This window comes from Topomyia yanbarensis, chromosome 3, assembly GCF_030247195.1.
Source record: "Topomyia yanbarensis strain Yona2022 chromosome 3, ASM3024719v1, whole genome shotgun sequence".
Classification (NCBI taxonomy): domain Eukaryota; kingdom Metazoa; phylum Arthropoda; class Insecta; order Diptera; family Culicidae; genus Topomyia; species Topomyia yanbarensis.
In genome coordinates this window covers 311,492,628-311,511,445 of record NC_080672.1, presented here as the reverse complement: position 1 = coordinate 311,511,445, position 18,818 = coordinate 311,492,628, and the positions used below count along the sequence as shown (strand labels likewise).

The 18,818-nt window shown below is 37.0% G+C and overlaps 1 protein-coding gene across 9 annotated transcripts in view; it reads right to left on the bottom strand.

Moving 5' to 3' along the window:
* LOC131688451 (MOG interacting and ectopic P-granules protein 1) overlaps positions 1–18,469 on the bottom strand; it is a 35,864-nt gene extending 17,395 nt beyond the window's left edge. For 5 of the 9 annotated variants that reach the window (XM_058972716.1, XM_058972717.1, XM_058972718.1 and 2 more), the window contains exon 1: positions 17,656–18,239. The gene's annotated coding sequence lies outside the window, so the exon portion shown is untranslated. Of the gene's footprint in view, positions 1–17,655 lie in introns of all 9 variants that reach the window. The other 4 variants (XM_058972715.1, XM_058972712.1, XM_058972713.1 and 1 more) reach the window with 4 other exon arrangements.
* Between the last annotated feature and the right edge of the window lie 349 nt (positions 18,470–18,818).

The following is an 18,818-nucleotide window of genomic DNA, read 5'->3' as shown; positions in this document are numbered from 1 at the left end:
TATGGTGTAATGATAGAGGTTGTGAAACTTACGTAACAATCTTGTTTTCTAATTTATAAGTTTACTATTTTCTTAACTGAGTGGAAAGTTTACAAGTAACTTCCGAGATTTACTTGTATAAGCACAAGCGGATCCAGAGACGGTAGAAAACAGTATTTAATGAACTGTATAGAGCTAATCGATACCACCTGATAGAAAATTGTAACTTACAATTTGTGCATTTAATTCATTTTAACTAGGTTTTCAACTTCATTGATTATAAATCAATGAAGTTGAAAGTCTAATTGATATGAATTCAGTGTACAAATTGTTACAACATCAAATCAGTTTGTATTGATTACATCTAAAAAGTCCATTAAATGATGCATTATGGTAATAAAAAAAACTAGGTCTCTGTATGTCCATGGAAAATCATTTCATTATTGAGATTCGAAAACAACAACCAAGAATTGCAACTCCCTGGGAAAATAAATCGATAAAATACACCGCACCTCGTTTCGGATATTCACGCCGCACCGACCTTACCCCTAAAGCGACACAATCACCGCGCCGCACCTCTGCAGATGTTCCACGTCATCCGGGGATCGCCCACGATTTGTACAAACCGGGTGAAACGAACGAAAAAATAGTCCCTTGCCAACATGGCTCAACTCGAGCCAGCGTTGTGTCTTAGCGACACCAGATGGCAGCCCCAGTACGGCAGTGAAGCAGCTGCCACTCGACTTGTAGCAAACGTGGTTCTGATGATGGAGAGGAAAAATCCTACAGCGAACCAAAATGGCCGACTTACTGCTGGTTATAGTACAGCAACTAACAGTCTTCCCGGGATCAATCGGATTCAATGATTTAAAGCATACCCTCGAATAGTTTGAGCCGGGCTAGAGCGGGGGGGGTTCTAGTGCATGTCATTATGTCGCCAACCTTGATAGGTTGAGAACAATCTTGACCAGTCAGGATCTATCACCGAATTAGAATTACATGACACACTGCACAAAGTGAAACGGCAGAGCACCCGATGGTGGTAGTGAGGGGTCCAACAATCGGCTGCGCGGGTTGGGAAGAGAAGCGAAACGGGAGGGGAATTTTCAGCTAACAGCCATCCAGAGCGCAAAAACGGAATCATCGACTAAGCGAACAGAACGCAAAAGCGAGAGCGATAGAGAAAAACCAGACAGAGAAACAAAGCAATAATGGACGAGGAAAAACATAACTAAACGGCAGCAAAACAGCCACAGTTAGATTGACTATGAAAAGCGTGGACTTCGGGAAATCCAAAACTGCACATAATCAGCAAAAAATAATGCAAGCGCAGCATTTTACACCTGGCATAGCAGGAACTTTAATGAATCCGTATTCAAATCACGCGCCTGCCATATCTCACAAATGATGTCATTTGCGATGCAGCTAATTAATTTCGATTAAAAGCCTATCCTGGGCACGGGAAATGAACTTTCACAATCTGATACCATCCAAAGCGACAGAAATAAAAATTCGAACACTATGGATAACACCGAATAACATTCTCTCTACGGCAGCAAACCGTCAGGGGTGACACGGGCAGGGAAGAGACGAACCCTGCTTGCGGTATGAGGTGGCACCGGGAGTGGATTGGGCAGGGGACGGATTGCTGCTAGTTGAATTGATTTTTGAATGTGTGGAATTCTCGGGGCTGACTGTGTCTGCTCCGCCACTGGTGTTGGTGAACGGGGGGGGGGGTACACACTGCTTGGCATAGTGTATGATCACTGGGAAAAACTGTTCACCAACAGCACCGTACAAGTATAGTAACAAACAACAGCAGCACCGAGGTCGATGGTTTGTGGAAATGTGGCTGACGAGCGGCGGGCAAGGGCAAGCCGACTGCGGGGTATGGAGGGTATATTCATAGGAGCAGCGGTGGGCAAGGAAGATTTTTTTTCGCAAAGTTTACTAGAAAGTCTAAGAAGCTTTGGCAGAACAAACTTAACGGTTGGCAATGAGACACGATGTGCTTCTATGGAGTTTGTTTGTGTTTTACTAAATGCTGAATTTAACTTGCACAAGAATTTCTAAACATATAAATATACATATATCTTTGAAACAAGGTTACTTTTAAAGATGAATAAAATTAGATATGCCGCCTTGATATTTCATGTTGGTTTGATTTTATGAATCAGTGCTAAGTAACTTTTAAATAGTTCTCCGATGCCCAAATATGACTCATTATTAGATCTTCGCACCAACTAAATCTTAACCAGCCATGTTTCATGATTTTTCGATTGGCGGCGGCGGCGGAATGACGGCGTTACTCGAAATGAACAATGATGACTTATTTAGTATAATGCAAATTAGTTTTATAACTAAAGCAGCTAACTTCATTGGAATCTATTAACTACTCTTCAATGTACTGCAACTAATGAAAACTCTAGGCTTCTTTACCTTTACGGTCGTTGAACGCAAGATATATCAAACGCCTTATCAAAACTATCAACCAATAACAGCGACAAATTTTTCATGGACACATTGTCAAACAAAGTGTGCTACCACCACTACATTCAGCATTTGTTGTATTCAATTTATTTTTCACTATAAAATGATGATGTAATATGAGCATCGTACATAATTATCAAGAAAAACAGGGCATCGGCATGATGAGAGAAGGAAGGCTGTGTGTGCATCAAACCGAAACGAATATCTTCAAAAGATAACGCATGATACGAATTGTGATTAGGTAGGTAGTGACGTGTTTCTAAACTTCCCGACAAAGAAGAATTGGAAAACAATTGGGAACATTTACCTCTATCCAAGCGACACGTAGAGCTTTTATGCAAAATTTCGAAGAAAATTGTAATGAATCGTTGTTTATACACGGAGAGATTGTGTTAAACCGATGAATACTGTTAGACTGTTTATCTTAGAATTCGAGGCATCTCTATAGTTTGAATACGGATATGGTGATTATGATGACGGTACTAACTCATACCCCCACGAAGGTACGAAATGTTTTTATACACGGCAAAACCAATAATCAAAACAACAACGGATTGGTTAAATTTTTTCTCTAGCTTTTCCTGACAAAGAACGTGATCAAATAAGTTTCGAATAGTTTGTAAATAAGGATCTACCGATAAAATTTCCATCCCGGAAAAATACTTGATGAAATCGGTAATTCTTCTCCACCTCCGACAATAGTCAATGAGACTTCTCCCGCCCGACCACTACATTGCTACTTTCGCGTGCGATAATGGAAAGTAACGAGTTTTGTGGTAGTGCAGAGCCAAACCGAGTTACATCAGCAATATAAAACCCCATTACTGGTAGTTTTAAAAATATGAAGGCTAATTCAACGCCAACCCAAGTGAATCCAGAGACATTCCTATTTAGAAACATCCTTAATCGCACAGGAATCGAACCCAGCGTTTTGCGATATCAGAAAGACGACCATATACAACAAACCAACTCCGTTATTACTACTATCGCACGATCATTATGCGTTGAATTCGCATTTCTGCCATATTGGGCTCACAGAAGAAAATTAATGAGCTTGCGAAGAGGGTTACCAAGACATTGAACATGTTGTTTGGTCTTGCATTGAACATTTCGAAGCCAGATCTCAGTTAGTTGATTCCTGAAGCTCCGAAAAATCACCTAATGTTTCTGTTCGTGATATCTTAAATGTTAAATGTATGTTAAATTTTTACCCAAAACATGCTCTATCTCTAAACTTAGCTTAGCTTAGTTGACCGCCCGTGAGTTTCCCGCGATTGATCAAAGCCTGTTGAAATTGCATATTGAACCAATTGTATGGTACTTGGGAGTAGTACATCATGCTCAACGTGCAACCTGAAGAGACTATGATTAATAACGTAGATGGCCACGCCCATGCATGGAAGGAATGTTAGTTCAACACTTGTGACTATTATGACCGGGATATTTTCTGCATCATCCACAAGTGTCGCAGGATAGGATTGACAGGTTAGTAAGTAGGGAAATGTGTCAAGATATATCTTGGTAAGTATTGTGATTTCACGAAGTACTCACGCGCTTTGTATTTTCATTTTAGATCAAAGTTTTCAGATGTGCGAGTTCCAGTAGAAACATGAATGTCGTTCGAATAGGCGTTTTAATAATTATTCTTCCGCGAGACGTTACATAAAAGGACAAAGCCGCGTGGAATATAATAGAGATAACTATTCATCTATAGACAATATGATCTTAGTAATATGTACAAAAGTCGGTCGCAATCAATTTCAGAATGAGCAATTTGAACTCCGAACAGCCGACCATCGGGAGTATTGCATATTATTAACACTTCAATGATCATTTCCAAAGATTGCAGTACAAAGCAAGCAAACAAAAAGTGCAGATATCCAAAATGAATATGAAGAAATTCACTGCGAAATGTTAATGACAAGTAGGCGTCTTCACTCAGACACAATTCCATAATTGGATTAAACGGCAATTGCAAACGGCATGTTTATTGTGCGTAACAAATATAATAAACACAACGACATGGGGTTTGATCCATCGGCGGCCCAGAAGAAAAATGGATGGAAGAAGAGCAATACTGGCAAAGACTGACTGCCATATGAGCGGTTCAAACGCGAAAGAGTGACACAGAGTACTGCATTGGATAATTTTGAAGAAAGGACCAGGAGCGGAATTTTAGGAAGTTTAGGCTTCTGATGGCCCTACATTTTCTGACAGTGAAGTTCTGGACTTCATGAGACCTTAAGAAGTCACTTTTGGAGGTATTTGTCAATGTAGATTTAACGGTAGGCGGATCCAGATTCGAAGGAAACTGACTTATTTTGATACATCTACAGTTCGCTAGCCACACAAAAAACTTTTTGTGCAACTCGACAACTTCGCCTTAGGCCAATTCATTAAATTTCCTACGTAAAAATTTGTTTTTTAAAAACAGTTTTGTAAACCAAAGCTTTGAAAATTATACCTTGGGGTGTAAGAGCCGGTATATTAATATATGCTTTTACTTAGTGTAGAATTATACTTCATCCTTTACGGCTATTGTACAACAGCCAGAATAAATCTAAAACATTGGTGCACAATCAGGAATAGCGAATCAAAAAGGTGACTATATGTCAGTGATTCACTCAATATAGAATGGATAAAGGCTATGAGGCAAAACCTTAACCCTTTCATGCCCAACTTTTTCTAGTGCATATAGGGTTTCAAAACTATTTTTCCTTTAAAACGACGAGATCAAGAAACACGAAAAGTCTATTTTCATAAAGATAGGTGCTTCCTACTGAGCAATTATGAAGCAGGTACTACGGAAGCATCCCAAGGAATGCGAGCGCTCGATTATGGTATTGAAATTGAAAGAAATAAACATGCCAAAAGTTTGCTAATGAGTTATATTTTATTGCCTGAAAGTTTGAACAGGATCGGTCCACTAGGTAATTTTCTACAGGTTTTTTTCCGTGATGCAGTTTGATGTGGGACACCCTATAATGTCCCCAGCGATTGGAGTGAAAGTCAATAGTACACATTTATCTTGAATAAAATGATAAACATGTTAGAACCAATTCTGATAAAATTAAACGCTGTTGAAAATTGAGCCAAATTCACGCGATTCGTCGAATTAAAAACACAAACCACACCAAATCCGCGAAATCTACGCGACCATAACAACCCTGCTTTTGGAGCCAAAAAGAGTTCATGTAGCTATTTCAATTCACTAATGCGTAAGGTCTCGTATTAGCATGAGAAATAATCATATAGAGGAATTGCGGGAAAAACCGACACTGTTGGTAAAACCGACACCCCACAACTTCTCCTAGAAATCAAATTTTTATTCATTTCATAATGATATATTATTATTAGTACGTTTATGTAGAGCATTTGAAGAAAAATTGGATTTACGTTAGTGCGCCGAATGTCATAAAAATAAACAAAACATACGACAGCAGCGTTCATACTCGTCTGGATGTAAAATTTCGTTGGTAGATTTTAAGATTTTAACCGAATAAAAGCTTTTCAAATCACCCCATTTTTCAGTACCTATTATTATCGGCCTTTCCTATGAAGACGAGTTCGAGAAATTCAATATTTTTAATTGCTTTTATAAAAAAATGTGCGCTGTTGGGGTAAAATCGACACCCTATGGTTAGGGTAAAACCGACACGCTGTTAAAATGGTTGTGTATACTTGGGATTCATTTCAAAATACTGGGGATTTTTTTGACACTTCAATTAGCCTATTAGAACACTATAGTATTAGCAGAAATACACAGAAATACTTTTATTGTGTTTATTTCTCGTAAGTCTCTTTAAAAATCAAAAATTGGAATTTTTGCTCATCTGATTCTATCGAAGCTTGTGCTATTTCGGAAAAAAGCTCATCAAACTGAATTTCTAGTGTTCTCTTGGTTTGCCATAGACGAACTTTATCACAATGAGACAATGATATTATGTATACCCCAATAGATCGTTGAAGATCAGAGTCCGAAAAATCAAATCTGAAAAAGATAGTTTTACTAAGAAGTGTGTGTGTCACTTATAAGTTAATGAATCCAATTAGCAGAACGTAGAACGCTTGCAAATCTTCTCTTACGAAATAAAATGACACTGGAGGTTGCAATGATGTGCGCAAGGATTATTTGGAAATACCGTAAACCGGGGTGACTTTGATCATTGAGGTGACTTTGATCACTCGAAACTGTTTTCGTAGATCGCTTATTAAACCAGAAGAGTCTACCGAATCATTTTAATTTGTAATGATTTTTACTCTAAACTTATAAAATACTGATTTGTTATACTTTTTGAGTATATTGTTCGGTTTTTGGGTACAAAAACTACAAAAAACCAAAATTTGACTTTAATTTATTTTTACGAAGCTTCGTAAAGTGTATATTTTTTATAAAACAAATAAATCTCAGATTTGAGCAAGGGTAATAAATTACAAGCAAGTTTTTATTTTTCTTTAGATTGGGTTGTGCCAAATCTAGATTTAAGAGTTTGTTTATTTTAAATGCATTTTATGCATAAACTAAAATTCGCAACATTTTTTTATTGTTAATTATTCCAACGTGTTAAAATGGATGAAACTTTTTGTACATTGATAAAGCACTGAAATGAAACAATTTTAGCAATTTTAAAGGTTTTCAGAATCTTTTATTCTAGTTGGACACAAATTATACGAATTTTGGTCACTCGAATTTGACAGTACATTGAAATACTTTTTATAATACCAATTAACATCTAGTTAACAATGAGTATCTTTCCAAAATTAGTTTAAACAAACATTTGAGTGAAAAACATTGACATCAATAACTTAATGTAGGCTATCAAAGTCACCCCGGAATACGAAAACGGACTTCAACTTGAAATCATTTTTGGAAAAATAGCTGTAAGCGGACAATTTTAGGTAAAACCATCCAATATTGTTCTCCATACATGGTTTAAAAATATTAAATTTGAAAAAAAGTGTTGCGTCTAAAAATATGTAATGATTACTTCGAAAAAAATATCAATAAATAATCCTATAGCATAAAATGCTCTTAGTTATAGTACTACGCTTTCGAACTTTCTTCCCCTCACTACATGATGAAGCAATAAAAAGCATATATTTGCATCATACATACTCACACTTTATTAATCACGCATATATCTCATATATCTCATTTTTAATAAAGATAAAGATTTTAATAAAGTGGAGCGAAAATAAATTAAAGGGGGTGTCGATCTTACCCCTATAGGGTGTCGGTTTTACCCGCAGTGTCTACAAAAGTTACTTTGTTTTCCTAGTTTTACAACCAATAATTTTTAATGAAATTAATTTTTAGAAGCTCTGAAAAAATTAAGCCTTGTTAAGAATTTTCTGAAGAAGAATTGTGTATTAAAATTATAATTTTATTGGTTTTGTGCCAACTTATAAAAAGTGTTAAGCTTAAGGTGTCGGTTTTAACCATAATTCCCCTATTTAGTTTCAAGAACATTTAACATTAATCGTTCTAATTATAATTAACGAGCAAGAGTTTTCGTTTAAATGTGTCACAGCTTGATCTATATCCTGCTGCAATGAACATAACAGCGTTGTCAGCAAACCAATTTGAGTTTACCAAATCTTAAAACTTGGTGTCATTTGTATACAAAATGAACAAAATAGAACCTAAAACACTACCTTACGACACACCACGTGGATTGCTGAGAGAACTAGATACAAAATCGTTAAAAAAAATTGAGTATTATAAATAATATTTTTAAATCACTTATGAGCTATCCCTCCGATTCCAAATCGCTTTTCTATAATTTTTGCTAATATGTTTAACATGTTACTGTTTTGTTTGCACCAGAATACAATAAGCTTCCCGTATCACGTGTGCTACCAATACTTTGTTTTTAATTGTAAGAATGTATGCTATAACTCATACCGTATAACTGTGAATAAAACAAAACGATTTTCTTATGCTGATTTCGCTCGAAACTGTTATTTTTATATGAATTTTAAGCGAATCTAGAGCGACTCAATTCCAAAACCGAAATCAACATTAGTTTGACAGTTGCATCATGATCAAGTGGCAGTGCTTTCGTGATACAAGCGTCAGTTCTGTCCGGCTTGTCACAAAAATTTGATAGTTCCTGGTTTACCTAGAGTTTTCCAACAGTAATAGTCTTTGTTAAGACTACCTACTTTTTCTACTCAATCAGTTCTTTTCAAAATTAAAACATTTTTCAAGAATAATTCAGCCTAAAGAAATATTTAGTTCTTCAAACATGCTTGGGTCCTCCCAGAATGGCCGTTTGTCAAATATTACAAATAAACGAAAATGGGAAACTTCTCCATCCGAAAATCCAATTGATTGTAGCAACTCATCCGAGGCTCTATCCGAATGCGAAGATGAAAAAAATTGTAAATTTCCTCGCATTGTGCGTAATGCCACTCAGGAGTACTTACATCAAATTTGAAGCAAATCGGACAAGTCTAGCTACCGGATCAACGTTCCTGAAGTTTGCATGGGATTTTTCGACAATTTACATGGAGAACACCCACTAGCTCGCATTTTCGACGCTAGATGGCACTGTATGCATCGTATTATCACTGTAAGTGAAAATAAGAAAGATAATTTAATTGTCTACAACTTTGTCGAAGATTGTTAGTAAATCTGGCTTTTTTTAAAGAAATTATTAAACTTTTAACGAAGTGATGTCGGAGTCAGTTTTGCATGGGGCTTAACAGCATATGGTTGTGTATCAGTACTTGATTAGCACGAACCAAACATTTTGTGGAATAATCGTTAGGTTTAGCTCAATATTATGTTCAGAGGAATTATAGTAAATAACACGAGTTATGTTTTGGTTAGAAAATTTTGGTTCCAACTTTGACCGCATAGAGGGCGCCAACACTAGCTTTGCAAAGGAAAGATATAGAAATTAGGTATCTTCCACAAAGTTGTAGAACAGGCATTTTGCAGTGATTCTTCCGAACATCTCGATATTCTATCTCTCTTCTATGAAAAGTTAGTGTTGGTGCCCTCTATGCGGTCAAAGGTGGAACTAAAATTTTCTAACCAAAACATTATTCTTATTATGTACAAAAATTCTTCTGAACATACTATTTAGCTAAACCTAACGATTATTTCACAAAAATGTATAGTTCGTGGAAATCGAGTACTGGTACACAACCATCCACTGCTAGGCCCCATGCAAAAGTAACTCAGTCATCACTTCGTTAAAAGTTTTATAACTTCTTTTAACAAAGCCGGATTGAATGACAGTCTTGGACAAAGTTGTAGACAATTAAATTATCTTTCTTATTTTCACTTACAGTGATAATACGATGCATACACCACCTAGATGCCACCTAGAGGCAAAAATGCGAACTAGTGGGTTTTCTCCATGTAAATTGTCGAAAACGCCCATACAAACTACAGGCACGTTGGTCCGGTAGCTAGACTTGTTCGATTTGCTTCAAATTTGGTGCAAGTACTCCTGGTGGGATTAGGATTCGACTCAGGGGTGGGCCGATTGAGTTTTCAAAAATTAATTTTTTTCTGGGCAATCTACTCTACATGTTGATAGATTTTGGTGGGAGGATGAGAACTGCCATCGGTAGGATTATCCAATCATGACATCCATGTTTTGAGCAGTTAAAATATTTAAAATCACACAAAATAAGGCAATCTGAAAAATCGCAGTTAACGGTTTTCATCAAAAATCCCTGGAAGATTGTTAATCAACTTTCAACAACTTGCGATTATGCATTTTTATATGTAAAGTGCTTGGTATATATTCTTCTTAGGAAAGTCATATCCCCGATATAACATTGATCTTCTGCAACAGGAACAGGTGTTGATTTTATATCATTTTTCGAGAATGCAGACGAATGAATAACACTATTGATGTAGAATACATTTAAGCTTTGAATAAAGGGGCACCGTTTCAAAATATCGGCCGTGGCAACTGCGTCAGTTTTAGAACGTAAATAACCTGTTGTACTGAAAGGAATATTTTATTTTTTCCACTGTGAGAATGAAAATAGTTACAAGATTTTCGTACAGTAATGTTATATCACGGTCGGTATGAATTTTAGCGTGAAATATTTGATGCGTGATATATTCAAAACCAAACAAAAAATTGCATTCAAGCAATAAACCCACGTATTTCTCTAAACAAAAAGTAATAAAAAGTTAAAGTTAGTCAAAAAGAATAAATCATAGTAAGGTAATGATTCTATTTTTGCCATGTTTCTATTTTCACACTACCCATTGAAGCCATCTTTGTTCAACGCTTTGAGTCAAATGGCATCAGCGGATAATTTTTTCCCCACACAGCATCACTTTACGTAGCCTGTACCGTTTCTTAAAATTGTTTAAAAAACCCAAAACTAAGCTTGAAGGAATCTGGCACATTAAGGTTTTGAGCAAATATCTTGACTATTGAAATCGGTGTATTCGAAGAGACTATGATCCAGTTCTCGTTGTTTCAACATCCATAGTCTCATCTCCAATTGTTGATCTTGCCCTTCCAAAAGAAAAGTATTCACATCAATTCAAGAAAAAATGCATATTTCGTCAAACCTATCATATCTCGCGTATTTTGTTTTTCTCATTATTTTGTTAGATTTTCCTGCGGATAACTAACAATTAAGCTAATAAAAAAGAAGTCGATTTTTAACCCTCTGCGCCTCTCTTAAGGGCACGGCAAATACGTTACGAAGAATTTAAAACAAAAATTGCATTTGGCCGAATTTTGGCAATCCTAGTTATTGCAACAACGGTTTTGGAAAAACACGATTTCGAGATTATTCACGTTTACAGTTTCGCGCTACGCCCTCTGCCCCGTAAAGGAACAAGATGAACAGCGCTATAACTTTGCTTCTACTGCTTTACCTCTACAAACATTTGAAATACTTTCTTAAGAATCAAAGAAAGATTAAAGAATAAAAAGTTCGACTTTTTGACCGACCTCATCATATATAAGCCCTTAACGAAATAGTTCGAAACCCAGTAATAGGCGCATTACGCTACATGTAAATAAGCAAATCGATTGTAAAAAAATCCTGGCACTTTTAACACGACATGTGCCTTATTTGAATCAAAGCGTAATTGGAGGAGTGGGTATAGATGAACCACTTTTTTGTTAATTGTTATATGTATTAGACCTTTTCCGATAAAATATTCTATATGCATGGATATAAAAGAACAAACATTGCTTTACTATATGCAATACCTTTTGTAAACAACAGTAACGTGTTATCAAAATTATATGCATTTTTGTTAAGCATGTTAAATGGCTCAAGTATCCCCACGGATGTCGCATGTGGTAGCGTGAATGTGACTTCGCGTGTATGCGCTCGATTCTGTGACTGGTACCATATATGCGATTGGTCCTGAACGATAGGCGAGCCATGAATCTGATACTAAATTTCAGTGTGCGGTTCAGATGCTAGAAGGGAGTGAGTGTTCTCGTATCAACTGTAGTTCCCGGTCATGTTGTCATGGAACGTGTTATCTGGTGGATATGAGCGTCATCTTTGACTAACTCAACTGAAGGCAGGTGTAGAATGGCAGTATAAGACTCGAAAAGAAAAAATTAAACACATTAGATGAGAGATGTAAAAGGTTAGGCAGGTACAAGATACAGCTGAAGTTATGATCATCACATGACAAATATACGTTAGTACTTCAAACACTACTAATACTTGAATAACCAACTACCACACGTAGCATATACTTTCTCAAGTATCTATTTATTATCTATTAGAGGAAAAGTATAGAACAGAGAAAACGCTCACATCAGCCCTACCGACCTCCTCGATACACCACTATCGAGGTGTATTGTAATCAAGTCCTGAGCAGCCATAACGATTGGTGGATTATTACCATGAGAACTAATTACCCTCTAGTAGTAGAACTTGGTGCAAATAGAAACTAAAAAGAGCGAAGGTCCTTATATTTAGATAACTCCATGGAATCTATTGTGGCTGGATGATGTTTACAATACCGTTAATCCCATCAACCTGCGAGAGGGTGTTACCCACCAGTAAGTTAATACACTCAGGTTTTTTTTTACGCGGGGGATACGAGCCGCGTAAATGAAAACCGCGTAAATGAAAACCGCGTAAATTTCAAAATCCGCGTAAATGAAAACCGCGTAAATTTCAAAATCCGCGTAAATGAAAACCGCGTAAATTTCAAAAACCGCGTAAATGAAAACCGCGTAAATGAAAACCGCGTAAATTTCAAAATCCGCGTAAATGAAAACCGCGTAAATGAAAACCGCGTAAATTTCAAAATCCGCGTAAAAAAAAACCGCGTAAAAAAATACCGCGCAAAAAAAACCGCGTAAAAAAAAACTTGTGTGTATTTCCAAATTGACAAATCCCCTTATACACTACTCATATTTGCACCGTTACTTAGAACCGATGTTCTAGTGACAGTTGGCCGAATTATTAACGAAATAGTGTGACATCCTGAACAATGAGATGAATAAGGGCCTACCCTAAATGCTTACTTATTCGTGTGGGCTTTTAAATGCTTGTGCGAATCGCAGTTTTGAATGAACTGTTTAGATCTGGAAGGGAATGAATTTCCCCAAATCACTAGATACGGCCATGGTGCAATAAAACTTCTAATGTATAACATTTGTTTTTTGTTTCAAACAGAGAATCAAATCATGGACGTCCATTACTCCAACGGTATGGGCTTTCGACAATGTTCGATTCGTAATAGTGTATGAACAGGCGTTAGCATAATAGCACTTACGACCGCGTTTATATCATCGTAAGTGCTAACATATTGACTTGAGCAGCGTTGCGTTTTTACGTATGCGAGATCGCGAAAGTTGATTTACGTGGTTAAATAATCACAATTGTGCGCATGCATGGTCAGATTTATATAATCGCGAAGGGCACAAGCATTTCTATGTTAACGTATAAGATCGTTTGGCCGTTTTGATGGCGCGTGTGCTAGCTTGTGTATAGCTTTGTGAGTCTGAATTCGTTTATATAACACCAAAAGAAGAAACAACATATTAATTAAGCATTCAATCAGTACGTAGCGACGTACGACTCGTATACTACAATAGATTAGAGAAAGATACTAGAAATTGTCACAAGCATGTGCATAACAGCAAACACTAGTGAAAACCAATGGTGAAAAAGCAAAAACACAGCACATGAAAAAAACATTAGTATTCAACCATCACACACACCATCAAAATATTTGAAACATTGACTAACGGCTGAGCTTTGGTTTGGGCTGGTGATAGCAGGAAAAAGCATGCGACATAAAAAGGCCCAATAAGCCCTCAATGGCCTCATCGATGCATGGGTATCGATGCATATTGCAACCAACATCTTAGAACAACTTTTTGTTGGAGATCAATATGAAAAGTTACAATTTTTTACAATAGAATATAAATGGCTATTTTCCTAGTTGACATTTTGAAGGGAGATTTTAGGAACAAACTAGTATTAATTGTTGATAATTGATGCACTAGGCTTATTCAAATTGATAGATGTAATATTGCTTGAAGCTGTTTCCAATATCGTCACTTCAATCAGCCTAGGCAAAGGTAAATAAAATGATGAAAGTTAAAAAAATAATAGAACGAATACCACCAAATTTTTCGAGCACTTTGAGAAAGGTTCAAAATCGCTTTGGGGCAGGCAAGTACTAATATGGTCCAATTTCGCTCAGATTCCGCCCAATTTTTTTTTGATGCTCTGATTAATTTGCTGATTGGCGATATAAAAAATAACTGTCATATTAAAGCATACAAACATTGACCCATCTCGTCGAGCTGAGTCGATTGATAGGAAAGGCTGGGAACTCCGCGACGCGGAAAAAGTTTTTAAAATCAAAACTGAAAAATATGTTAATCCATTTTGTGGTGCAATTGCGTATTATTGATATATGCTTGCTACGATAACATGACTTGGTTGTCCTAACTAAGAATTTAGGATATTCAATTGCATTATTAAACTTGGTATCTATATACAAGAAGATGATTTTAAGAACGACGTGCACTCATTGCACATGTGCAAGTGCCCAAATTCCAAAACGAGTGAAAAATTATAAAAAGGAATTGCATCTATTCATTAGATACGAGTTACATGTGCTCAAAAATGAGTTTAATTAAATCTGGGTTGGTTCGTCTTTTAGAGACTATCAGACAGATTTTCATGTGAGGTTGACAAAATCGGATCAAAAAGTCTGCAAGTTGATTTTATCTGCAGCAATATAATACTGTTTTCAATGTCCTTTCAAGCTTACTTTTCTTGAATTGGAGCTATTCAGTAATATACCTCACTTTGTTCTGAAATATTCCCTAAGCGACGTCATATATTGTCAGACATTCCTGCTCCCTTCAACGAGAGTCGTCCAAATTTTCTTATCCCTGTCTCCTCTAATCCCTGCAATGAGCCACGAGATTTATTTTAAAATTTCCATCAGCACTATGGCGCAGGGGAAGCGCATAAGCTATATAAAAAGAACCCGTTACCTAGCGATAGAACTTTCAAGGCTTCCATCCCAAGAATCCCAAGTCGCTAAGAATATTTGTTCTGAACATATTTATGTGAAATATGTACACAATTTATAGAACAATCTATGATCTAATAATCGGTATATGATTATTGAGAACAACACAGCCACCAAATATTATTGTTTTGATTCGGAACCATTGGAATTTTATAAGTAAGATAATAAGAAAACTCGTAACCGTGAAAATCAACTACCGATCGACGAGGCAAATGAACCGTTGCGCAATCCACTGTTTACCTCGAAAACGCAACATCGGTACTATTTCCGCAATGTGAGGTATAGCTGAACGCAACTTAGGTTCACGTTAACAACTTTAAAATTAGTACTCGTGATCAACTTTAAAATTAGACTCCAAAAATCAGGACAATCCTCAAAAATAGCCCAAAATGTTGACAGTATTAAAGATAACTTTCAATCGGATACTGTACATCAGCAGAACAGTTTCTTTGTGGGTAAGTTCCTCGAGTAATGCCCCAGCAACCCTTCCCCACGTCACCCCGTCTGTCACCTACTACCCTCGCGCACCGCCAGCTGCTTCTCCTGGATCACCTCATCGTTTAGTTTTTTTTGCCTTTTCATCGCTTTCGTTAGCCTTTCCTCCGTTCCTTCCCTCAGCTCCTGTTAGGCATATCCACGACCTAACTCGACGTAGATAGGTACCCATTGTGGACGGTCGGTTTGTTCGTTTGTTGACGGCTGGCTGGTGGTGTTGAGTGGTAGTGGTACTTCGATACCTAACCTCAAAAGCAGCACCAGCTCATTCGACTGTGTGGAGGAAAATTTTCACAAACTGGTACTCAGCCCTCCGGAATAGCTGCTCTTTGTGCGCTGATTCGTGCAAAGCGGAGCGCAACCGTAATCATTGTGGGAATTTTCCAGAATCTTTAGTTGATGAAAAAAGGATATCGTTTGGAGAAATTCAACCAATCTCGTGCTTAGAAAGGCAAAAAATGTAAACATTCTTATTTACTTATTAGTTTCTGCAAAAACTACGGTACGGGAGGGCAATGTACGATGGTAATCTGAAGGCTGATGGTGGCTGTACCAAAGATTACATATTAAATGGGTTGTTCTGCTGCACCTTTTAGGCATATTAGCACAATATGTAGATTAAATAATAAGCAACAGCTAAAAGTACGTGAAATATGTGATATTTGTATATAATCAGCTGTGAGTAGCATTCAGAAGGAAAACGCGAGAGCAGCAATCGCGGCCGAGACGAGTTCAAGCTCGAAACACACAACTACCAATAGCTAGCTAAAGCAAGCCGAATCTGTGGAACGCACACAAGTTTTAGTTTGTTTTCACTGCGAATCCGCCGGATATGCCGGGAATCCGGTGATTCCGGACTGTTTTGGGACATGGTTACAGCTTAATTGCCCCCGGCCGCCATATTGAATTTATTAGACAGACTTGCGGGGCCCCAGTGCAGAGCGCTGTTTTTAAAAACTACACAACACTCCGCCACCCCACCGAGCAGGCGAACCTACTCCTTGCATGCGGCGACGATCCACCCCGCAACAACCATTCATTCATTCGCACATGCTGCCCGCCAGGGTTGCCAATGTTTGGGAGCAGCTTTTTAGAATATGGTTTAAAGAGAGTTTGAAACATTTCATAACATTCTAGACTACAGAGTTAAGAAGTGTTATAATAATTATCAATTTTATAGCATTTTAAGTCTTAAGAAAAGTTTCATCGTCGTAATATGAATATAAAAGCAGTCTACTGAAACTGAATCAGTAAATAGTTATTCACAAATGAGTAGACGTAATGTTTCTGTTAGCTATGAATAGAAAAATATTTTTAAATAATAATGCATATAACACTTTTAAGTTAATGTAAATACTTCTAAAAAAGTTCATTATAAATTATATAGTAACCTGAGACCACTTCGCGATTATGAAAAATCACAGTAGTTAAAATGTTATCCCGAATAGGGATAAACAGTTTTTACCCTACAAACAATCGTAGAACATTAAATATTATGGTTATTGATCGACGAAGAACTGTTTAATAGATTTTTAATAAAACTTCATGTAACAATTAATTTAATTATCAAAAAATTAATACTGTAAATTAACATTATTATTATTTTCTTGTCTGTGTGAACCGACAGAATATCGTGTTCAATAAAATTACAATTACTGTTCCTTTCCTGAAAAAAAAGCTATGCAACAAATATATTTTTTAATATTAATATACATAACCCGTTCCTATGTTGCCGATAATGGAATTAGGTGTACGTATATTTGTTTTTGTATTGTGCCATAACTTTTGTTCTAAATTTTTGTTAAATTACTGCACTGTTAAAATAAAACGGATGGTTTTATAACTGTACATCTCTATTTGGGGTCCTACCTAACGATAATTAAAAGAAACTAAATACGTTTAAAATGTGAAGTCAACAACCCAAAAAAAATGTGAAAAAATGGACAGAATTTCAAAAAAACAATTGGGAAGTATTCTCATAAACAAGAACAATGTATATGTTTGTTCCAATAAGAAAACTAAAGTTACAAACTAGAACATTATTTTTCTAGCTTGTAATGTTTAGTTTTCTGATGTAAAACTTTCTCCTTGCCCTGACATAAGGTTAATCCACCAGTTTCCCGTTCGATTAATAAATTACATATTATAAAATTGCATTAAAATGAATAACTTACGTGATGCGCTGAAACAATAAATCCAGGTGAACGTTTTTTCACTGTAACAACAAATATCCGATATTTAATAAATTGAAGGAAAATGCACTAGAAATCACACAAGAATAGCACTAATTAATTTCTTCATGAGCGATTCTCATATTTCAATATGTAATTTAGTTTAGTATTTCTGTATTTTGTCAATCTGACAACGCTGTCCTGCTGCCAAACAGACGCAGTCACAAACACCCACAGCGAGCGCCAAGCTTCACGGAGAGAACTGTCAGTAGTAGGCACTCACACACGGGCATATTCTACCGCCAACATCGCCTCTACCAGCGGGCAAGCTAGATCATTGTTGTACATGCTTCTCCAAGACTTTTCACAATTGCAAGAAAAAAAAAGTTGACCTGAAATTTTGACGCGACAAAAACACCCCCCAATCCGGATCAAAACCGGTCAAATCCATTCATAATAATCGTACCATTCGTGAATCTTCACTTTAGCGCACTTTTCATTACATTCACAGCAACACTTGATCGGGAAAGTCGCGATTTTTTATCTGCCACCCGCGAGAGGAGTTCACAAAACTGCACAGCAGAACACCAACTCACCGAAGACAGAGGCCCCTTTCTACACTGGTGTAAGCGCAAACATAAAATGGCGTCAACTTCTCGCTCACTCACTCGCCCTAGACACACGGATCGGCCTGCAGCAGCTCCTTCACCACTATGTTCCGCGATATACCCTATAAATATATAAAACACAACTCGCTTGGTCCCAGGTCCGAGAGAGACGGCTGAACGGTACGAGTGTTTGTCTGTGACTGACAGTACGCTGACGTTTGGGTCGGCAGCGCTGCCGACTCTTGCAAAAAACCGCCGATCCAAACAGGAAGTTGTGTTTGGCTCGAACGCGCGCCACCCAGCGGTGCATTTTGGCACAATTTAGCTTTAGCGGAAGGCTCAAAAAGTGCAATTTACGATCGGAAGAACGATAGGAAAGGGCAAGGACAATTTTGGCGCAAATCTTAATCAGTCGCAAGAGTATCATTTCCGGTAGATCATTATCGTTGAAATTCAACGTGGGTTAGTGAAGTTAGGGTGAGTTAACCGTTAATTTATCAACCTAGCGCGGCTTTGAACATCGTTCAGCGCATTTATGATATGTACCAATTCCGCGAA